Source organism: Lagopus muta, chromosome 7 (genome assembly GCF_023343835.1).
Source record: "Lagopus muta isolate bLagMut1 chromosome 7, bLagMut1 primary, whole genome shotgun sequence".
In the NCBI taxonomy this organism is placed as follows: domain Eukaryota; kingdom Metazoa; phylum Chordata; class Aves; order Galliformes; family Phasianidae; genus Lagopus; species Lagopus muta.
In genome coordinates this window covers 11,765,008-11,790,010 of record NC_064439.1, presented here as the reverse complement: position 1 = coordinate 11,790,010, position 25,003 = coordinate 11,765,008, and the positions used below count along the sequence as shown (strand labels likewise).

General features: G+C 36.1%; 1 protein-coding gene across 1 annotated transcript in view; it reads left to right on the top strand.

The window, feature by feature from the left end:
• Positions 1-25,003, top strand: part of LOC125696457 (uncharacterized) — a 583,942-nt gene that overhangs the window by 285,715 nt on the left and 273,224 nt on the right. The gene's annotated exons all lie outside the window — the stretch shown is intronic.

The window sequence follows — 25,003 nt, the reverse complement described above, 5'->3', positions numbered from 1 at the left end:
ATATTTAAAAGTATTTCCTATCCAAAGCATTGTCTGGGGTTTGGATCTGGTCCGTGTATTGTTTACAGCAAATCAAATAAGTGGTAATGGAAGGAATTGTCAGTGCAAACAGCGTTGTCACAAAAAGCAAGTAATGTTATGTTTCTGGGAATAATAGAGATTTTCCCAAATGTCTGTGAGTTAAAGAGTCACTGTTGTAGGAGCACACCTAAATAAGCTACAGAAATTGGACAGCAATGCACGAAAGGGAATCTTTCATCCTTAGCAGGATTTATGGTATGGAAATTGCTGAACACTTCATAGTGTGCTAGCTGGTGACCTGGGGTTCACAAGTACAAAGGAATTGCAAAGATATATGATAACACAGGATAATAGTTTAATTTCTGAGGTAGTCTGAGTAGCTATAAAGTTAATATCTAATCTGTTCCCCCACCTACTAACCCATAAGATCAGAGTGGGTCATACAGTTCTGGAAATAAAGTATTGCCTGGTAGTTATGGATATCATTCTCCAAATTATTTCTACGGGAGAAATAAGGCTTGAAGAGATACTGATGTATATGATAGATCAGGCACAGTTACAACTCTTAGTTAGGGTGACTAAGCAAGACTTGAGCAGTGCATAGAGCTCCCTGAGCTTTCAGCTCTGGCGGTGACCTACATTCTTTGAATCACAGAATCATGGAATGGTCAGGGTTGGAAGGGACCTCAAGGATCATGAATCTCCAACTCCCCCCCCCCCCCGCCACAGGGAGGGCCACCAACCTCCACATTTAATACTAGATCAGGCTGCCCTGGGCCCCATCCAACCTGGCCTTGAACACCTCCAGGGATGAGGCATCCACAGCCTCTCTGGACAGCCTGTTCCAGCACCTCACCACTCTCTCTGTAAAGAATTTCCCCCTGACATCCAAGCTAAATCTCCCCTCCCTCAACTTAAAACCATTTCCCCTCCTCCTGAAGTTATCAGCCCTTTCAAAGAGTTGAGTCCCCTCCCCTCTGTAGGCTCCCTTTAGGTATTGAAAGGCTGCAATGAGGTCACCCCACAGCCTTCTTTTCTCCAGGCTGAACAAGCCCAGCTCCCTCAGCCTGTCCTCATAGGGGAGGTGCTCCAGTCCTCTGGTCATCTTTGTGGCCCTCCTCTAGACCCTCTCCAACTCTCTCTCCAACTCTCCCTCCAACTCTCCCTGTCTTTCTTGTACTGGGGGCTTCACACTTGGACGCAGTATTCCAGATGGGGCCTCACAAGAGCAGAGTAGAGGGGGACAATCACCTCCCTGTCCCTGCTGGTCACCTCTCTTCTGATGGAGCCCAGGATACCATTTGCCTTCCAAGACACAAGGGCACAGTGCTGGCTCATGTTAAGTTGATTGGTTTGATTTGGTTTGATTCAAGTCCTGTCATTCAGTATTCTGTATTAACAGAATTCATGTTGAATTATAAATGTTTTGGCTCAGGACTTCTGCTTATATACATATATCTGTGTAGATGACTAAACAAAACATAAGTTTGAATTGTACCCTTTGTGTTTCTTCATCTCAGTATGTGATGCTCCAAAACTGTGATTAAGGTAATAAGTAACCCTTCTGCAAAGCATCTCTCTCTCACACTGATTTCAAGTTTGATCTTAGACATACTGGTCAACCATATCAAGAAAGAAAACTCAACTCTGGAGGGAATTCTAGAGCAAAGAGTGGAGTCTAACCACCTAGAGAGCCTTTGCAAGAGCACAAATAAATTGACTTCTGTTTGGGTCTGTCTTTATCTGAACTTAGCACTAATGCATTTTGAACTAACATCATTAGGAATTTGCTGCAGCTGCTCTAGCTTGACAGAAACCCAGGACTGTCACTGAGATTTTGCAGTAGAGCTGCGCTAGAGATCTTAATGCTTCTCTGTATTAAAATCCTTGTTATCTCTGTTAACTTTTATTTACTCCTCCTGTCATAATGTCCTTCAGTAGGCTAGCAGTGTGAAGGACACTTGGACCCATCAATATACTCTTTTGTGGACTTGCTTGGTAGGAATGTCAGGGCAAATCTTCAAAAACCAATGTTCAAAAGAAGCTTCACAAGAAGCCTGAGAAATGCAAATCCTATTTAAATAAGGAAATGATGTTCTTCAGTGATCTCAATAAGACTAGCTTGAGCAAGCCAGTAATGCAAACGGAATCAAAAGACATAAAGTCTGGCTTGACTGCCAATAAAACTGTATGTGTCGTGGAGAAACTGTAAATGACAATGAACGAGAATGGCTCAGAGCTTTTACATGAAAGGGACCAGTGGAGTGTGATTTGGGCAAGGATACCATTGGTTCTGGGCCACTGAGATTATTTAAGACATGACCCATCCTCCCAGGTTGCCAGTAATGTTTGTGAGTACAAGCAAGGATAAGACAGGAGGGGAAAAAAATCCAGACATTTATGCTCATACAGCTACTGTATAAACTGAACTCATTATGCTCCCATTTTTTTGTTTTCTAATGTCTGTCTCTCTTATTCAGAATAGACCACTGAGGGCTGCTTCTGTATTTATCCAGACTATAGGGCTAGTTGCATGAATTCCAACTCTCTCATCAATAGTGTATAAAACACTAATGAGCATGGGAGGAACCAATCAAATAATGTGGGCAAATCTGGAATTCATTCTTATTTCCTACATAATTTCACCTAATTGACAAAGAAGGAATAACAGAGGATTAATTGATACAAAAGAATATGAGTGAGATGGCTGAATAACTTTGAGGGAGTTTCAACATTAATAATACAAACACCAACAATTCAGTTCCTCCTGTTTACTATCTTTTATTGCTTATGCATTACAGTTGTACTCATTTCTAAACCAAAGACCTCATTGTGTTACAAAACATACCTATGTGTCAAAGGACTTACTATCCAGACATTTAGATTTCCTGTAACACACTATATACAATATTTGAACAAAACAGCAACCAATGGCTCTGATATACAAGAGGTAAGGCTTGTTTCACATGTAATAAAGTTACTCCTACTTGCAATTACATGAGTAAAATTACCTGCATGTAGTAATTGAAGGGCAGCATGTTAAGTCTCATTTCACTCTCTCTGTTTTGATTCTATGATGTGTTTCTTAAAAGAGTATATCAGACCAGGTTTTGGGGGGAAAAATACATCAGAAAAATAATCTTGGTGGCAATATTTTTATAGTGTTTTGGTAGCTCTGATCACAATAAAGCTTATATGATGTTTCAGTATTGCTCTTACACAAACATTTTAAGAGCAAAGATGAAAGTTACTAAATGTGTTTTTTTTAATCTAATGGAGAAGAATGAAGAAGAAATATAAAAGATCAGGGAACACACTAAAATTGCAAATTCTCTACATAAGTAATAGGTGAAATATGATATAATTAATGGTTATTTCAAATTTTAATAAAGTTCCAAGCTGAAAAAAACAAAGCATTGAAGACCTGGAAATCTGTCAGTTTACACTAGTTAAAGACCTGTTCTATGGTCATTGGCTTATGATGATGTTCTATAAACTGAAAGAATACACAAATATTCTGTTCTCTAATTTTAAAATATTTGGCTATAAATGTACTACCTTTTAACATGGTTAATATGGCTTAATAATTCAAGTCTACTATGGAAGCATTCTGATTTTTGCAGGTATCCTTAAAAAGATGTGTATCAGTTTATTCTAGTAGCAAATACTAGATTTACTTAGATCTTCACAAGATCAATTGTGCAGCTTTCCAAAAGGAATGAATATTAAAAAGCTGATATCTCACACAGTGCCTGCAAAGATTAGAATAACTTAACCAGTGTACATCAAAGATTTATCCACCTTAAGCTCCTACAAGAGAAGTTGTTTTTTTTCACACTTGCACATGCTATGCATGCATAAACAAGTAATGCTGAGCTGAGATGAAGGGGAGGTGAGGTACACCGATGCCAGCAAAGACAATACACAGATGAGAAAAAATGCTATTTCGTAACATCTAGATGCCATTTTCACAGTTAACAGATGTAGGTGGAAGCATTTCTGTCTTAATACAAGAATATTTATTTGACTATTCTTTATCTGTCTTTCCTCCCCCTTTGCAACCGTAAATTTAAAAATGATTATATGATTAGGTGACACTCTCCTACTGATGGAAAGGGAATACATATTCTGTAAATTAGTTTCATTTGTCATTAATTGGATTGTGCTTGGATTCACAAATTAACAAAGTATATCTAAAGTATTACCAAACTCAGTTATCCATAAGGATATTTAATATCAAAATCAATGACAGATTCATTCATGGAACACTGTTAAGCTTGAGTAAATTTTGGAAAACGAATGCTGCTTGTAAGAAAAGAAATACACTGCTGGGGGAAGAGCTGGACCCTTCAAAGTATTAATAATCATCTATTCACTCTTAAGGTATTCCTCAAACCTGTTATAAAGCAAGAAAATTCCAGCTGAGTCCACCAAGACATGGCCAATGCCAAAATGGAGCTTGCTGCCTGGACACTCCCAGAGCTGAGATTGTTAACTGAGAAGCTATATTTTTTTATGAAGACAACTGAATTACCCACTTCTGAGGAAAAATATTTTATGCTTAGCCATGAGTCAAGGGTTTTCAGGAGTTGTCATTTTTCACATTCAGGCTTCATACAATGTGCTTGCAGTGAAACTCCCATTGTAATGAGACACACAAAGATAGCTGTTCTAGGCATCCCTACAGAATTATCAATAAAATGAAGCATAATTAAACAGCTAACTGGTTTTCCCTCAGTCTCTGCTTCTGCTCTTTACTAATCTTCTTTGAAAAATGAGTTGAGATCCACACAGTAAATTGTTCATATAGCCATACTTTTTATTTACTGAGGAATTGTTTTGTTGTTGTACATTCAAATGTCATGTTTTGAGCAGACAATGCTTTAGTACTATAAAAGCACAGAAATATATTGAAAATATTAAAGCTCACTGTTGTATGTCTCACAGGAAAAACAAACAAGCCAAAAAAAAGAACGTTGATTGCTGGGTAAAAGCAGGCAACAGCTGCTGTTCTAGTCTAATAACAAGTTTATAGCAGTTTTTTAGGCAGTAAGTTAATGAAAGTCCTGGTAGTGTTAGCCCATGTTTTGACATAGGACCTAACAAAAAATGTTTCTTGGATAAAATCTGAAAGGTAGGATGAAGGGGAAGGAGTGTCCTGCTTGATGGTATTTTACAAATTTTTTTGTAACAGTTTTTGTTTGTTTGCTTTATTTTGTTTTAAAGAATCAAGAACAGCAGAAGACATGACCAATCTCTCCAATATGAAAACAGTTTTATCAGAAAAAAAAAAACATATGGGAACAAAATATAACATAATGCTGTTGTGAGTCAACTAAAGCTCTCTAAGCTTTTGGAGAAATAGAAATACAGAAGTTCAATTTTATTGTAACAAAGTTAATGACAATCTGTAAAATTAGGAGTTTCACTTTCATGAAATTTACATTCATCCAAAAACTCAATAACATTCTTTATTCATATAAAGAGAAAAGCAGTAATTTTATTCTATTGAATGCTAACTATTATATTGATATGCTTTTGCACATCATATTGATTTCTTCGGCTATCTGTGGATGAATCAGCTCCTGGAATTTATTTGTTCTCAATCTACTGAAGGTAGTTGTTAGATACCAAGAAATACTTATGTTATTGTCTAAGCATGTTAGCTACTTATAGAAACACCACACACTGCTACAGTTGTGTCATGAATCTCACTGTATTTCCCAGTGCTCTAGAAAAAGGAAATCTTTGGATATTGTTTGCTCTTTCACAAAAATTAAGAATGATGTCTACACTCATCACAAAACTTATTCTAATGTCTTAATATATAGAAGTGCATCAATACCTCACTTCATCAGACTGCTCAGTGGAAATTTCACCTATAGAGTAAAAAACATGTAATTCAAATCATTGAAAAATGGCATTTCCTTCAATTCAAACATTAAAAGACAGAAAGTACTGATAACTAGTGATTGCTAATGACATCAACTGGTTGTGATATTGCTGTATAAAAAATTGCATCTCATCAAGTAAGCCCTGGTAACTGAAAATGTGCATAGTTTAGCTTACCCTGAAAGTAAAGCACATTAAAATGGAACCATCAAACCACAGTGACCCATCAGGTTACAATAACATGTTCTATTGTGTTTGTCTTTCCATACTAATGGAATATGTTGAGTTAGTCCCTTTAACTAAAGATATTTTAATCATTTTCTCTTCTTTCAGATGTATTTCTTTACCATAACCTCTACTTTAAAATTATGTCCTTTTTTTTGTGTCATCATTTTAGAAATTTTATTTAGTAAAAGGCTGAAAATCAAGATCAATTAGAGCAACTGAATCAATTTTATGCAGAGTTCTGTGAAATTTACTGCTTATATAACATTTCAGTTACGAAACTTGATTGCTGTTTTCATTTGAAACATCAAGATTTACATAACATTGAATGAAAAAATATGTTTCTTTAAATGACATCTTCACTGAAATTGTACACTGAGGAAAAAGTAAAATTATGTTTATTCAGACAGCATCTTAATATAAGTTATAGAGTGGGGACAGCTTAATGGTAACCTGCCATTTCTAATGTAAATCTACTTCACAGATGTAGACTCATGCACTGAGTTAAATGAGTATCTTTCAATAGGGGAGAGTTAGCTTACATTTTTGTTGGTGGATTTTCTTTTAGCAGATTATGAGTGCATCATACTGCAGATGCGAATATTTATGAATTGAAACCTAATGGCTGTTACCCAATATTTGCTTGAAAACTACTAATTTACCTTTCCTTCTAGGAAATTTGCAATCTAAAATATTTGTATAGCACAAATGTTATGAACATACTCATATATAGTTGAAATGCAATGATTATTATCACACTTCAAGGCAATGTTAGAGCATGAGTAGACAGTAAGACATGCAAGAATCCCTCCTCTCTGAAATGAATTTTCCTCACCTTAACACTGAAAGAAATATGTTCAGTTATTCTGTGACTTTATCAAAGACACCACAGTAACTAAACCTTAAAAGTGTCATAAATAATATCATAACAGGAATAAGCAACTAAACCTCTGTGATCAAGCATCTTATATTGTACTGTCATTGTTATGCAGACTGTGTCCAAGACCATCCTGTCTCAAGATCACAGCAATTAATGACATTTGCTTATTCCTGTGTTTTCCTGCTGATCATTGTGGCACTCTCAGAAATAAATAACACCATTCAGCAGGATTTTAATTGAACTGGCTACTATACAGAAGTGGAAGGAATTCTCAAGGGACAGAAGATTCACAGCTCTAAGTGAAAGCAAGTAGAAGAGGCCAGAAGCTCTTGCTTCTGTTTCAGCAACAATAATAAAAACCTACTGTATAATAGTACAATAGTCCTTCACAGACAAATCCTACCACCTTTTCAGTGGGCTGTGCCCTTTCACTTTGCAAGCCTTGTGTCCTTTCCTACATTCACCATCCCTCATGTGTCTCACTTTGCTGTTACCTCTCAGATTCACAGCAATATTTACAGATGTGCCCTTAAGATATCAGGCTTTGTTCACTATAGGAATAACTTTCCAGCATTCTCTCGAGCACAACTGCAGAAATGTAGGAATTCATTACAAAACAAAAACAAAGACCCAAGTGTGAAATGAAAGTAATGTACTGTCTGTCTTGTCTCTTTTTCTCTCTTTCTCTCCATTTTCTAACTAGGTACTGGAACTGTACAAATATTTGTGATAAAGCAACTGCAGTGAAAAGAAACACAGGCGTCTCGTTATGCTTCATTTAGTCTGACTTGACCTTTTTTGAAAGAGATTTATGCTACACAAAACATAAAATATTCAAATCAGGAAACCCTCAATCCCCACCCACACACCCCCTAACCCCTCCCTCCCCCCCAAAAAAAACCCAAAAAACAAAAACCACAATGATTTAGTAGATTAAAAATTCACTTTACAACTATCAATAAGCCAGATGGTTTAGTCTTCATATCTTGGCACCTTTCTACTCATTTATATTCCTTCCTCCCCCACTCAAAAAACATTGTAATTGCCAGTATCTTTTTTTCTTATTGAATTAATTTGTAACATCTTCATACCAGAAAATGGAGAGAAGAATATTGGAGTGTGAGCTTGCATGGCTGCAGTGGAATCCAAGGCACACAGTACTGTTTTAGCTACATGGGCTTCATAGGGCACGTTCAGCAGGAAAGCATTAACCATCACGAGGATCTATAAATAACATGAAGCAAGACTTCTTATTTTTAAAAGTTATTACATGCAGCACAAAGAGCGACTGGTGTACTGTGTGGCCTGGACTTCTCTGTGGACTGGTTTGAAGTGGAGCGAACACCAGGTGGAAAGGTTTATTTGCATTGTTGACATAACCATAGAGCTGAATTTTCCTCTCTTCGGGGGATATGTACAAGATGCTTAATTACACACTCTCCTCTTCCAGTGAAACAGAGCATTTGAAATTTCTTCTCTCAGCTACCCATGCCCTGCTAACCCCTCTTGTCCTAGAGCTGATGGAACATTTTTTTGCAATATATATCACTTAAATCCAGGAAAAAGCAGGCAGTTGACTTTCATGTATTTTATGAACAGGTAAAGGATAAACAAGTATATGTAAGGAATAGTCAACATACAGACTTGCAGAGCTCTATTTAAATAATACAGAAGCTTTTCTAGACATTCTGTCCATCAGAAAAATCTCTTCCTACTTCATTATTAATGAAGCTACAATCAAGTGTGACTTGGGCAGATGAAAGCACGTTCTGACTACATTTTCTCTTATACTAGTTTGCCTAAATATATTGTTACCTTCTTAAATTAAGCCTGTTTTACTGTGACCATCAACAAGCATCAAAACCGATGTTAAACCCAAGTTTGCTGAAATGTTCAAATGTTCTAGTATCCAGATTAAAATTATTTATGTCATTTATACCTGTCAATTTAAGGAAACAAACTGATATAATTTGACCTTAAAGCAGGATTAGAATTTCCACATTTGGTTTATACAGTGAATTAATTAAAGGTCTGTCTAGACAGAAGACTTGACCAGAATAGCTTTCTCATAACAATGTATCTCTCTATAGATACTTTTATTCTAGAAATGCCTGCCTGATTATTTATTTTGGGGTTTGGATTTTTTAAATCATGTTCAGTTTCATATACTATTGAATAAAGAGACCTATGTCTGAAGATACTTACAAGTACTTTATTTTAGAAGAAAAGATTCAAAAGTAGACAAAACTTTTGATGCATTTAAAACCACATTGTCACTTAAGGTGTAAGCCAAGGCCTGGGGTATTTTTAGCTCTCATATCTTTGGAAATCCAGACTTTGAACATGTAGAAATACTTCAATTGTGATTCAAAAATCCTTTGACAGAGAGGAAAGCATAATTTATCACGCTGTGCTGGCTGATTTACTGTACATGTAAGCTCTACTTGTCACTCTGAATAACACTGATAGATTTAATTCCAAACCACACGAATGAGCCAGTATTTTTCTCTTTTCAGCTCAGTTGTGCAATACTGTCATTTGACAAGTGTGCCGAACTTGTGAGGCAAACTGCAGGGCATCACAGGATCTAAGAAATTCTAGCCAAAAAGAGAAAGCTATTCCTTTGGGAAGAAAATTGTCATAAATTTCACATATATTTTTGGGAGCTTTTTGGATGAAAGTAGTCACAAGGAATCGTAGTTGAATGCAAAGATTCTAAACAGCTGCAGTTGGTGGCAAACCAAATGTGATGGAATGTCAAATTAAAATTATAGTCAGAAATGATAGGCCACTGTCAAGAACCAACTCTTCAAATAATAAATTTCTGTTATCGGGGTAAGATGCTGAATGTATACTTGTTAAAGTCACATAGTTTTACCAGAACACCAAGCACTGTTGTGTTCCTGGCAGCAGGTACAGGGGATGAGTACAGAAGAGTATAGGAATGATATAAACATGTCGTTTTCCAAGAGTATGTCTTGGGGATATGTTAGTACAGCTCCAACTGGTTTACTGCTTAGAGACATTCAGAACCAGAAATGATGTCTTAGTATTAAATAACCCTCAAGGAATTTTTATTCCACAGCTTTGTCTGGGTGGACTCATGTCAACTCTGGCACTTCTAAAAAACAAGGAGTGTCACTTTTCAGTAAGCTTTAAAAGATGAACCACTGCCTTTGTTTTAAATCCATCACCTGCTAGTTCACCTGATACCTCTCACTTCTTGTGTTAGAAAAAAAAAATCCTAATCCTCACTAGTTGCTGCATGTAAGCATCTAAAACAGGCACACCAGTTTGAGTCTAGACAACTTAGGGTAAAAATCAAAATAATACAAAAGCTATCAATTTATCTTCATAGTTTCATGAGAAATATATATATATTTTTAAAAAGCCAACAATAAAAAAAAACTGCATAACCCATTTGGCTTTAAAAATACTACTAATTTAATAATACTAAAATAAAATAAAAATAAAATAAAATAATCCCTAGTGAGTCATTTTTTTTTCTTCTGGTACTAGAGTACAGGTACTTTGGCTCGTTTGACTTTGGAAGTGCTGATTTATCAGAGGCTATCATCTTTTCTTAGGTCAGGAAAGCAGCAAGCTCTCTCTCCTTTCCTGGTCCCCAGCAACACAGTATACAAAGATGAATTGCTGCATTTAAAATAAAACTAGTCCCAACCTAGAGACAATAGAAATCATAGAAGGATTTCACTCTTGCAAGGAAGTATTCTAGGACACAGATATCTTCATTGGGCAATTATGCTCCAGGCTTGACTCTGCCTGATGGAAAGTAGTAAATCCTCTTACAGCAGCTGTCTGGGCTGTGTAGTCCTGTTCCTCTGGTTCCTTTAAATGACAGCCAGACTGCAATTTTTTCCATGGGATATGTTGTCTGAGTTGACTGGGACAAGAGCAACTAGCATCTCTCATTTAGCTGTTTAAGAAAGGAAAACAGCAAATTTACAAAGACCTGCATGGGTTCACATGATCTCAAATTGCTCACTGCTCCAGATAACTGGGCTTGTTTAGCTTAGAGAAGAGAAGGCCCTGGGGAGACCTCATTGCAGCCTTCCTCTACTTGAAGGGAGCTTATAAACAGGAGGGGGAATGGCTGTTTACAAGGGTGGATAGTGATAGGACAAGGGGGAATGGTTTTAAACTGAGACAGGTTAGACATTAGGAGGCATATCCTTCACACAGAGGGTGGTGACACACTGGAGCAGGTTGTCCAGGGAAGTTGTGGATGCCCCATCCCTGGAGGCATTCAAGGCCAGGCTGGATGTGGCTCTGGGCAGCCTTGTCTGGTGGTTGGTGACTCTAGCCACAGCAGGGGGCTTGAAACTTGATGATCTTTGAGGTCCTTTTCAACGCAGGCCATTCTGTGATTCTATGATAAGCAGTTTCAGTCACTGGGGTTGCTTTTTAATTGTTTTCTTTTTATGTCAGCTTTCAGCCAGATCAAGGTCTTCTTACCCATTCAACAGCCAAGCAGTCAGTAGTGCTGACACAAAAGTAGGAGGAAACATGAGAAAGGAGAAAATAGGAGCAGGGGAAGGCATCTGATGAATACTGTCTGAGGCACAGTCATTTTATTACATGTTTAAATCCCATTTTAAAATGCTTTACACATCAAAATAAAATTTGTATGAATCTCTCTGCAGTCAGATGTACATTTCAAAAAGTACCTGGCATTAAAGGTAAGGAATGTAAAAGCTATTGCCACTAAAAACCAGGAAACATCAATTCAGTTGTTATTTACATTCCATTAAAAAAATAATAATCTTGTCTTTTTTCTAGCCTAGACTTTGCTGACTTCAGCTTCCAAACATGAAATCTCATTACACCTATTTCTGCTCTGCTGAAGTACAACTTCAGCCTGATATCCTTTGATTTGTAGGTGTATCAGTAATCAGGTTAGAAGCTCCTTAAATTCCTCACTCTTTCATCACAAATCAGGTTTCTAGAACCTGTAGCATTTTTGCGGCTCTTTTCTGAACCACCTGATTTTACATCATCTTTTCTGCAGAACAGTCACAGGGTCTGGTCACTGTGCTGCAATATCTTTTTGCTGTACTTCACACAAGATGAATATCGACTTCACCTTCATATTTGATATGTATTCACCAGAGCTGTTTCTCCTGTTACCAACAGCGTCACTCAGCTTATATTAAGCTGCTTTGCTACCACAACAATTTTGAGTGTTTCAACATTTCAAGTACTTCCCACTAGTTTCCATACTTGCTAATTTCAACAAGGACTGCAACGTTTTGATTTTTGATTCTTTTAAATGAAAACAATTGCTATGGGAATGACCAAATTTGTCCATAGAAAGTAGACATCCTCTTTATTGACTATACCAACCACTTCTTTCTTCCATAATTTTTAATAAAAATTTCTATATTCTCTCAAGACTACATATAAGGATGTTGTATCACATTTGGTCAAGGACAGATTGCAGAGGAAGTAGTTCCACAGTGTAATGATTCATTATTACAATCTTTTGAAATCCGACAATTAACAAATATTTAATTAGAGAAAGTTTTTAATTGGAGCTGCATGGCAAATAATTTCTCCATACTGCAAAATCTTCAGGATTTCAGGATTTTTTCTCCTTTCTTAAAATAGACAGAGATGCTGAAATCTCAAATTCTGGAGGTGCGGAGGTGGGGAAGGAAGAGTAAAAAAGGATGAAAACTTGGAAACCATGAATAAAAGGTGGGATGGTTGGCTAGATGCTGTTTTCTTTTTTTTTTTTTTTCTTTTCAGCACTTGGAGAGTTTTTACACTTATTTACAAGAACTTAATATTATAAAAATATTTCCCTTATATATCTGAACAACACCAACCAAAATACCTGAAAGACAAAATCTTCTACTGAAAAATTGAGAAATAGATGATAAAACAGAGAGAACATCAAAGCCTAAGAATAACTGATCAAATGCAACTCTCCCCCACACAAAGGCTGCTGTTTTGGCAAGCTGTCACTTGCCAAACTGAGCTAGTTTTAGTCCATTTAAGAGATCTTCACCGATTTTGTAGAGTGATAATTTTGATATCTGAATGTAATACAGGAATACATCAAATGTCTGAGAGACACCAGGAAGAGAGAAGGTTCAGTGAACTGACCAGATATCTAATGTATCATTTATAACCTGCAGTCTGGGAATTCATTGGAATTCAGCCTAGTATGCCAAGACCTCCTGGATCATCTGAAAGGCTCACCTTGCCGAACTCCTACCATTTGGTGCATAAACACAAAGCAATTTTTTACTTAAATTGGCAAAAAAAGAAAATAGAAGAAAAAAAAAAAAAGGAAAAAATAGTGTTTGCTATTCACACAACAACGAACTTGCATGGACTGTATTGATTTCATATCAAAAAGAATGAGAATATATATCTCATTTAGCGCTTCTTGGATGGAATCTAAGCAACTGCTTTTGTCATGAATATAGTCAGGAGAGAAAGAAATAACATTTCTTCTGCATCTATTTAGGCATCTCTTAGTTAGTATATAAAAATACACATGTATAAATTAAAGAAGTGAAGGGAGATGAAGGACCTTTAGTCATCAATCTAAACTGCATATGTATTAGTTCTCACTGGTTTTGGACCTCTCCACTTAGCTCTCTACCATATGCAGTGCTGGTGATAATTCCCACTGGAGCATGCTCTCCAAACGTTGTATGGATGAGCCGCCTCGCTCCCTGGGGCTCATTTTGCCACACACAGCCCTCCAGCAATGTCCTAGCTGGCTTTGAACATAAAACAGCCTCAGCTGTCCTTTGCCTCAGCCTGAAGCACACATGCCTCGCTCTATAAAAAATGGAAGCCTGTGAGATTGCAAAATTTCTGATATTACAGACATTTTAAACAAAAAAATTCAGAAGTAGTTTTGATTTTCTCTTGAGATCAGAAGGATCCTGTTGTGGCCCAGAGGGAGCTCACAGCCAAGCACTCATCAGTCCTGAAGGGAGCTGGCCCTATGCAAAGGGTTGAGGAAAAGCAGGAAAATCATTACTTCCTTCTTGTCTTAAAACTGTAGATTACATCCAGAAAATCCAGTACTTCTGTGGATAGTGCCAAGTTTCAGTAGTAAAATTAATTTTTTGCAAAACATGTGAAAGAACAAGAAGAGAGTCTCAAGCCTAATAAGAGCCCTGAAAACGTGAGAAAACTCATATAGGAATGAAAGTCAAAGGATGATCTCCCTTTCCCTCATCAGGGGGTTGAGGAAGGTCTTCCAAAGCAAGATAAATTCCCGTCCTGACTCATTTCTATGAAGCCTACCACCTCTTTGGGAGGCAGAATTAGAGCATATATCCTTAGAAGACTACAGTAATAGTTAACTTTTTCTTCTCTTATTTCAAGTTCCAGGTGTTTCCTTTTCAAAAGAATTTTCTGTATCATTTCCAAAATCAAGTTTTAGAGTTTGGGATTCCTACTAGAAGGGATTTAGTTCTTTCTTTCTATATAAGGTATAGACTTACCTTTTCCTTGACTATCTGATTCACAGAGCTCAGGCCCTTACCTTCTGCCATTTCCACCATGAAGAGAACTCCTAAACTTTGTAGTATGAGCACCTAACTTTGACAATCATACTTGTAATAACATTAAAAAAAAAAAAAAAAAAAAAAAAGCCTAATATGCAGCTGGTCTGACAAGATTGATTTTCTACTAAAAAAACCACAAACAAACCAAAACAACAACACTAAAGAAACAAAGCAAAACAACAACACAAAAACCCAAGTAGTGCTTTTGTCACTGATTGAAGTATTATTCTCTCAGTATTTATGTATCCCATATCAATTCTTTTGTGATATTTCCCAAGATTAGTGTCTAGGAATAGAATCCTAATATTGTTCAGCCATTTTTCTAAACTTGTTTAACATTTCCAAATACAGAACGCCTCAGACAAATTATATCAGTTTAAGCTTTTTGTAGTGAGATTTAAAAATTAATTCCAAAAATATTCACAGCTTTACATAAATCAAAACATCTTTCATTCTTTCCTTAAATTTCTCTCTGAAATAAAAAACACTCTCCATGCATGAGAAAACTAATTCGTGCATGCAAACGCTTGTGAGGAGAAAGTTGATTATTTCAAGAAGATCCAGAAACCAGGAGGGAATAGCTTTTGCCCAAACATGAAGGATTAAGTATGCTGGTATGTTTTGGAGACACCCTGGACACATTTCAAATGCAGCTTAACCCATAACTTTTAGAAGCTGTGGGCCGCACAGAAGAAACCTTCATATCTTTATTTTGAAACTTAAAATTCAATGAGAAAGTTTGCTTCTTAAAATTCTGTGTCATTATGCCAGGAATTAATCAGTTCGGTAAAAGTGAAAGAAACTCACCATCCAAAATCCCATTTAGTTATTGTGTTTTCTCAGGACACCAGTGCAAGTTCCTTATAGTCAAGAGTGTATTAACCCCCCACAATATGCCTATGAAGTAAGGAGAAATTAATAACTTTGTTCTACATATAATTAAATAAAGCATAGAGTGACTGATTTTGTATCCTTTAATAGAATTTCTGGCTAATAATCTATAATATATATACTGTATATACAATATATTTTATGCCTTTATGCCTTTATGCATGTTATGGCTCTAACTTGACTCAAATATTCTATTAGAACAGGCTCTAGAACAGAATGCAGGAAGCATTCACCCCAATGTTGGAATCTCGCTGAGGCATTTTGGAAAGTAGGAAACTTGAATAACTCCTAACTACAGCCAGGCAGGTGAAATGAGTATGTTGAGCTAAGTGTGAACCAATGGAGAGCCCAAGTTCCTGTCTATTGCAACTTTCTGAGAATTATTTATTCACTATCTCAAAAGGTGGCAACAAGATGAGTCCTTGCTCTTCTAGCAAAAAAAGTTGTGCCAAAAATAAATTTTCATAGCTTTTGACTGGGCCAGCACAGGAATTTCCAGCATTCTTGATCTTTTCCAGTCAAACTGGGACTTCTGGTTAACCTGCCATATTTAAAGAGTTAAACCTCTGATAGTGCTCTCAGAAACTAAATATGCTCAAGCTGGGGGGAGAAAGCTCAAACAGGCATAAATTCTTGCTGCAATACATGGAGATTTTCATTAACTAATCAATAGAATTAACAGGTGCTTTGAATCTCTTAGTAGACAAGAACTTTTTAGGTATCAATGTCTGGACAGCTTTTTGATGGTAAAGCCCCAGTGAGAAATGTTCCAATAACTATGACACAAGAAAAAAAAAAAAAAAAAAGAGAGAGAGAGAGATGTCTCTGATCCAACAAATAGCTCCAGGTGCAGTGGCTGGCAGAAAAAAAATCCTTCTCACCTCCCTCCATGTCTGATGCACATGACTTCTTTGCATGTGCTGAATGCCAGAAGGGCCATGGCTGTGTACCAGTGCTTCATGTAAGCAATCTCTCAGCCACAAGTGGGGCAGAATACAAATGAGACACTGTCTGGTGTACTTTGTCTAGCCTTAGATACCTGCTATTGTGGAATGCTGCTGTCACTTCACTGAATATCTAACTGCCTAAAGATTAATAGAAAATGTGGCAGGGAGCGAGGAGTTCCCATCAGCAGAAATATTGAGGAAAAGGAATCTGACCTGAAAATCTACCTGAAGGACAAGTCAGAAAAGCCTTAGAGACAGTTACCAGACAGTGTTGTCCTCTTGGATATATTTTTATTGTTTCTTTGCCATTTGTGCTAACTGTTCTTGCAGACCATTTCTTCCACTTTACATGATCCTCTATTGAAATCATAGCACTGAATTTGTGACACCACAATTATTTCCATGGCAACTAGCTACTGTCAAACAGAGAAGCACTGCGAGGACAGCATAGCAGGAGTGATACAATCAGCAATTTTATTCTGTCCAGAGAATTCCAAGCTGTTGGAGAGTGCACATAGTGACAGAAAGGCCAACACAAAAAGCCCTGCACAAATCAGATCTACTTGTAATGAAAATAGGAGTAATGATATCCAATCAACTGCAGCTAATTTACATTTACTGTGCCCTTCAAGTAATAATAATAATACTAGTAATAATAATAATAATAATAATAATGATAATAATAATAATAATAATGACAACAGAATCCTTAATAAGGCAAGTTTTGAGTTCCAGTCCTTCAAAATGTAAGCATTGGGAAATCACCCCTCTGTATGAATGCCGTGTATCAATCAACAGGAATTCAATTGGAGACAGATGTAAGCCAGGTCAATCGACTTTCTGTCCATTCCAGAATGAATTCCAATCATTTGACAAGAAAGCACCAGGTCAGGTTTAGACAAAATACATTTGAATATCTTCCATGTAATACCATGTGTTTTTCTATAACTGTTAATCTATGTTCTCCATTCCAAGAATTTGAAAAATAAATATGAAACAAACAAACAAACAAACAAACAAAAAAGGAATGAATTAGTGGAAATTCAAGTAATATACAGCTATATACAGCTTAAACAGGGCTTTGTAATCACTTTAATATAGAAGGTACATACTTGAAAGATGTGTAATTTCCTTGGTAAATATATAATCAAGTATAAAAAAAGATTAAATTCACCATAAAGTTGCTTTTTCCTTCTAGATATTTCATGCAAGTGTCAGCTCTACTTTATGTTTTAGTTCGTCCCTGCATCTGTCCTTAGGAGTGGAGTGGTCTTAATTACTAAAAGCTAATACGTGAGCCATAGGTTACCTATTGTGTCCCTTCCGATGTAATGAAGATCCCACAATGGTCCTTGCTGTTGAACCCAACTTGAGTGTTGTGGGGCTTTTGGTGCTTTTGTTTCTCATTTGTATGCTTTTGTTTTCTGAAATGTATCTGAAAGCTGCCTACTAATTATACTTTGAGACCCATACTTAGCATGTTAAAAGCAATTGCTTCTGTCTGGAACCTAACTGTGCTTATCTGGTTTATGCATGGCCTTTGCGCTGTGTGACAATGGAAGCAAAAAAGATACAGAAACTACCTTGGTAATCAAGATCCTCAGCAGGGGTAGGCAGATGTCATAGCAGAAGTAATGCTGGTTTACACTAGAGAAGGATCAAGCCTTTTGACCTTTACATTTTTATTAGCAGATCACTGTCATCCCAGTGTAATCTAGAGTTTCTTCTTCCATCCCATTGTCTTCTAGGAAGTGTCTGAAATAAGAATTGTGCTCTCCGGAGGCAGAGGGAAGACTTTTCATCATCCAAAGCCCTGTCAGGTAACTGATTATCTGAGTATGTACGCTTACACTGACTTCCCTCCATCACTCACAGCAAACATGAGGAAAAACACTGATCACAAACTGCTGCAATTTCCTGCTTGCAGCTAAGGGTAACTCCGAACCTAGCTGGCATTTCCAGATTAACTACAGTTCAATGCACATAGCTAATCCTTGCTAATACAAGGTGATACTTTGAATGTTTGGAATCCTATTGATTAATTCCACCCAGGATCTTATGAAGTTTCAGAATTTAATTTCTCTGCTTTGGTATCAGATAAAAGGATAAATAATTCTCTTTCCAGGCAGCACAGTGTAAGTTGGATTGCCTCTTTCCCACAATTTTAGCCTTAAATTCATATATATTTTTTTAACTTCCCACTGATAAACTTATAGAACATGACTGCTAATTTTTTTTAAAAATAAATATAATTACAACTCTAATTCCTGTTTCCTTTGAGTAATTTCTCCTCAGTAAAATGATGTACAAATACCATTTGTTATTTTAAAAGCACAGCTTTTCATAAGGCTCCTGTCATAAATAGGACATTTAGTATTGGATTCGTTATTAAACCAGACGGCATGCCGAGCTGGCAGCATTTTGCAGCAAGGCACACAGCCTGTTTTATCAATGAGTTCACAAACAATCAATAAAATCTTGGGAAGAAAAGCACTCCTTCTTGTCCAAATGGCAACAGAGATTCATCACACGAGTTTTATCTGTGGATATAACTATGCTTCTTTCATCTCAAGCAGCTACTAAAACAAAAACTCTTTCAAAGAGTCACATTGGCAGGTGATGACAGTGAAAGTTGAAAGGGCTGTTTGGAAGGTTTTATTTTGACTACGCTACAGTGAGAGAAGGGAGCTGTGCTTTAAACAACTCATTCTGAGAAATATCTCTGTGTGCCCAATTAATGGCAGCACAAGCTTCCACAGAAAATATAATGACAGATTCTTAGTACCTGAGACAAGAACTGTTTTCAGCAAGATTTTCCCCTCAGATTCATTCTTTGTATACCCAGTTTCTTATGGCTCTTCTTTTCAAAAGGATGATAGTTTATTTCTGCATCCATTATCCTCGCTGTTACATGAAGCAGTTTCAGATCCAGTAGAATTTTTTGAAAGCATCAGAATCTGACACACTTTTCTCCTCCTTAAATCTTCAGACTTATCTGTATTTCATATCTGTATTTCATATCTGCTCCGATTCACAAAACTGAAACAAGCAAAATGACTGAGGAAAGGCAAAGTAGTTCAAAAGCCTGAAAACCATGCGCCTCCATGAGGCATTTTGATAGGGTGACACCACAGAGAAATCAGAGCAGTGCGGGTTCAATCTAACTGCCAAACCACGCTCACCTATCTCTCACTGTGAAACCTGCAGCCATCTCTGCAAGCCTGGGGGCTCGCAGGAGAATCTACACATAGGCTAGAGTACAGTATCTTCATTACTGTGGTCCAGAAAATCAAGCTGCAGAAAAAAGCAGGCAAGGTGCAGCCAAAAGAAAGTAGAAATCCAGATTGTGGTTTCTTGTGCACATAATAGGGCCATTTTGAGGTCAGGCTCACCAGTATGGCCACTTACTCAATGAGCAGAAAAGTCATGCAGTGGGAATTAGCTTGTTTTTATATGATGTCTTTGTTTCAGAATAGATAAAAGACCTGAGACTGATGAAGGTCTGGCTCAAAGCATGAACAGAAGTAGACCATGTGGAAATGTTGAAAGTGGTGTAATACAAAGTCTCTTGTTGGAAGGCACAAAGGCATCCTTTCGATAACTGTAGAGGAAATAGATTGAATAAATTGTTAAAGGTAGAACTGCTCAGAAAATTTCCATGGTTTTTGAATAAATAGATGTATTCAGAACTTCTGGATTGAAAACAGTTCTTTTGGCTACCAATTTTCAACTATTTGAAATTACAAATTGTTTTTCTAACACAGAGGTTTCCTTTACTCTGGCTCTGCACTGAATATTTTTCTGTGTTTCTTGTTCAGTCAGAAAGAATTGAATGAATTGTTAAGATTTAACAATTATAAATTTTCATTTGTTTTGAAAATCCATTCAAACTATTCCTTTTTTTTTTTTTTTTTTTTCTTTTTCTTTTTTTTTCTTTTTACTACAGGCAGTTATGTTTGGTTGGAATTACAGATCTCTCTAAAAATCATCGCAGAGTAATTTGGGCAGATTTCTTTTCTTCTGACAGCAGATTCTGACTGCTACTTACAGCACTACGATTCCTGGTGTCTTTTTACCAGCTCTTGCTATTGACATGCTATTATTACTTATGCAAATCATTTAGCTTGCTTCTACTTTATTATCTTCTTAGTAATATAGCAGTAATCTCCTAAGTCAGAGAAAATTTCTGAAGAATATTTATTAGGTACTTAGAACTCAGAGAACATGGGGTTTCCAACACTAGCATAAAATTTATGCAATTATATTTGTTTCTTGTGATTATTCTTGCTATACTCTTTACTGCAACAGAGACAACTCAGACTTTTACAGTGGTAAATACAACAATATTTAATATTTAATTCACTCCTAAACCTCCCAGTAGCAATTACTATTTCTTTTTCCTAAAATCTGAGCCCAGAGCATATTCATTCATATATATTCAAGCTTTTTAGTTCATAACAACTTAGTGCCTTTTTAGTCTTTGTGAATCACATAAAACAAGCTTGGTTGAATTTTATTTTGATTCTGACAAAGGTTTAAGATGGCCCCAATGGAGATTTTGTATAAAACTGAAAAACCTTAAACTATGCTCAAGATGTATTTTTACTTCCATTTTTGTACCTCTTGGTACATTATAATTGCAATCCTTCCTTCCGAGAGGATAAATCAGAAGATCATGACAGTACAATTGGAAGCAGTCAGGCATCTTCCACAGATTGATATGTTTTGCTTCATTCACTCCAGTCTCCCTGCTGCTTCCTAGTTTTATCTCAGATTTTCTTAGTCAGATTTCTTCAGACCGTACATTGTGAGTGAGTGCTGTCAATGGCATACTTCATGCACAGAAAGTTTGTAAAAAAAACCCTGTGAAATACAGCTCAACAACATTCTTTGAGCTCTATCTATGCCCTATCTTGTCAAAGATAATATTGTTACATTAACTTCTATTTGAATTTTGGAATGCCAGCTATAAAATGCATGGTTATCTGAGGATTTCAAAAACTTTATGAACTTCAGGAACAATATAAATTCTTATGAAGAATAATGTTCAAATGAATTTAAGGAACTACATCTTATTATTTAGCAGATTCATTTCTACTGAACATTAAGTGCCAAAACACTGTGCATCAGGTAATCACAAGCCATCAAGTTACAATATAAGATGAAATTGCTGGTAGGCAGCTACTTTTGAAAGGTGACCCGGTATTATGTGTTTACCTAGACCAATTACAAAACAATATCATTAGCTTAAAGAGTCATGAAAATAATTGTGTAGGACATGTGCTTTTAAATTGGATAAGCAGTAATTTGTTTTGGAAGATGAGTTTTTTTCCCATAATTTCAACACTTTTTAAGTTCTTGATTTACTTTTTTTTTTTTTTTAATTTATCATAATTTACGCAAAACTCATATTTAGTAATTGTCAGACATCTCAGATTGCCTAACTAAAAGAAGGCAGTAAAAGAACAACAATTGCAGTCAAAGGAATGGAGTATTTCAAGCAATTCAATAGGGTACTATTCTTTGTCATGGAAAATAGCTGATTAATAAAATTCTGAAGATCTCTGGAATCATAATGTATGGAGAATATGAACAGAAATGATTTTTAATTTCCTCTCCAAGACATGCGCTTGCGTGCTTCAAATGAAAATTGTGCATTGTTGCAAAATGAAAAAATAAATCATTTCCAGGTCATGTGTAATTAAGATATAGAATCCCATCCTTTACATAATTTTATAGGTTAGAGTTACAAAGAAAATGAAGGCTGTTAAATATAAAGATCCGTTTTCAGAAAGTCTTGAAGTAGCCAGCATTCAGCATCCCTGGGAAGTGTGTCACAACATGCTTGCAGGTTCTTAAATCTTCCCTTGTGTGTCTATTATTGGTAACTGTCAAAGAATGAATCCTGAACTAGATGAAACTTCAGTATTACTCAGCACACCAGTCTTATTATCCTTTGTATGCCTACGTACTTTATTAATAAACTCATAATTATCATCTACTAGACCAGCAGAAGTTGTAATGGCATTGCTAGGCATGTGTGAATGTTACGAAATTTGTGATGCTTGGCCCATTCTATTTATCCTGTCTGTAATTACAAGGTTAAACTGCTCACTTTTAAAAGGAGGGCAGAGGTGTCCGAAATTATTTCCTGATTATGGAGATCAATGTATTTCTAATTTATTTTAGATATGTGTTAAGCTGCCCTAGTACAATACAATTCTTAGCAGACTGACTGCGGAGGATGGTAAAACATCACTAAGTACAGCACAGTTAGGGAAAATAGATAATAGCAGGTGTATATTTTACCTTCTTACTGAACATAGTTATGCAGCTGATTCACAGCAGACTGTAGCAGATGTGGCTTTTTCAGAGGCACTAAGGATGGAAACTGCAGAAGAAAGTCAAGAGAAAGTCAAGAAAGATAACCTTTGCTGAAAAGTCGCTGCAAGCAAAAAGGCAGAGATAGAAGAACAAGACATGTGAGACATTCAGATCACATGTACTGTTATAAGAGGTTGAATTTCTTTTCTATGGCACTTTAAAGACTTAGACTCTCTTTATGAATAGAGTTTAGGATATGCTAGAGAAATCAGCACTGCCTGGAATTATCTGGCATCTGCTGATCGTTTTCAGTGGGTTGAGAAGCCAACACCAGATCCATTAATGTCTGCCTAATTGACTTCTGTGGCAAGAACACCTTTTATATACATTTGAGTAAGTATGTACATATATAAACAAACCTATTAAAAAAAAAAAATTGAGAGGGAAAGAAGTCACATCTTTTATAAATCAAATATTCAACATTAATTAATTCTTGTAAATCCATGTGAGAATGATAAAATCCCCGGTACCAATAATCAGTTACCAGCACAGTAGTCTAAAATTTATTCACTTGCAGGCACCTGTGTCAGAAAAGGATAATGTGGTCGTTTTACTGTGTCCACCAATTGTTAAGACATAAGTATCATGACTAGCTTAAAAAACTTTGGCCTCCAACCTGTGTTAAGTTACTTGCTAAATTTACCCCCTAATAAAATGAAATTGAATAAAACATCATCCACCCTTGTTAATTCTGAGCAGCATATCAGAGCCAGACCAGAGCAGCGTCAATGTTGATTTGTGCTTAAGATAATGAAATTTGAAAGTCTAGAAATGATAGGGTTGTTTATAGCAAGTTCATCTCTGTAAAATAATTGCATCCAAGTTCCCATAAACATAAAAGAGAGACATTATGTTACAGCTGTTTGAAAGGATGGTTTGATTAAGGAATATAGATAACATTTACAGCTTCAGAACATCAAAAGAATATCAGGGAAATCAGGGAATTTTAAGGAGAGGATAAAATTTCCAAACTTAAAAGCATTATTTTTCCTCAGACATCTAATTTAGATTATACACCAGAAGCCTATAACAAACCTCCCGCAAAGAAATAATAGCACACTACACATATTACGGCTGTTCAGCACTCCATTTAAATACAATTACTGGCCCTTTGCCAGAAGCCAGGAAGCATTTCCTCCCATAGCAACAGTAAGAGAAAGGTCAGGATAATATTTCTGAAGGAAAGCCTCCCCTTAAGGAGGTTTCAGGATTACATTGTGGATTACATGGTTTGGAAATATGGTACTTCCAAGGTAAACTTCACCTGTATCATCCTTCCTTCTTCTTGGGATTAACACTTTGGATTTGCAGAGCATTCTCTTAGCTCATACACACCACCAACAGCCCAATTATTAGTCAGAATAGAGTTATTCCAAGTGCTACTTTAGCAAGGGTGTAAATGAGAAGCTGTAAATGTTCCTTGCTAATTCATTGAGAGCATAGCTCAGGATGTATTTAATTAAAAGCAATGAATGGAGCTAATCTACCTAGTTCATTTTATTGGATTTGGTCTAGTAAGCAGCCTTCAGATACCAGAGTATTTAAAGAACAATGTATTCTTGTTTTTTAACTGTTTTGTTTGTTTACTTTTTTTTTAATCTTCTAAAAATTTATTTAGTCATGTTTGCCTCTGTTAGATTGAAAGCTAATAAGATTATTTCCTAGAATTGTTTTCCAGTCTCCTGATAGGAGCTAGTTAGTTATTGTGTAAAGACTGGTAAACTAATAGCATCTGTTTTTGAGGATTAAGCTTGAAAAAGCATATGTAGATGAGTCACTTTGATCATGTGAATGGTTTCATTCAACTTCTGTTAAACATTTTGAATAATAGTCTCCCTCAGAATCATAATCCAGGGAGAGTGATGTTACTAGTTCAATAAAACTGCTAAAATGGATCAAATAGCAGGCTTAATTCAAAGCTTTTAAAAAGCCAATTTTTTTTTTTTTTTTTTTTTTGCAACTTAGTAATTTGTGAAGAATTACCTGGATATTCAATTTTCTAACAGTCTCTTAAGAAAAGGAGGGCAAGCAAAAGAAAAAATGACAATGACAGATTTTGCTGGAATCAAAGTAAACACACAGAAAGCTGTTATTTTGTGAAATCAGTATGATATTCATTTTGCTTGTGGTTAAAAGTGAAATCATCTGAAATAATGGGCATAAGAATCTACACATCCAATTTGTGGGTAAAATGCTTTCACACAAAAACC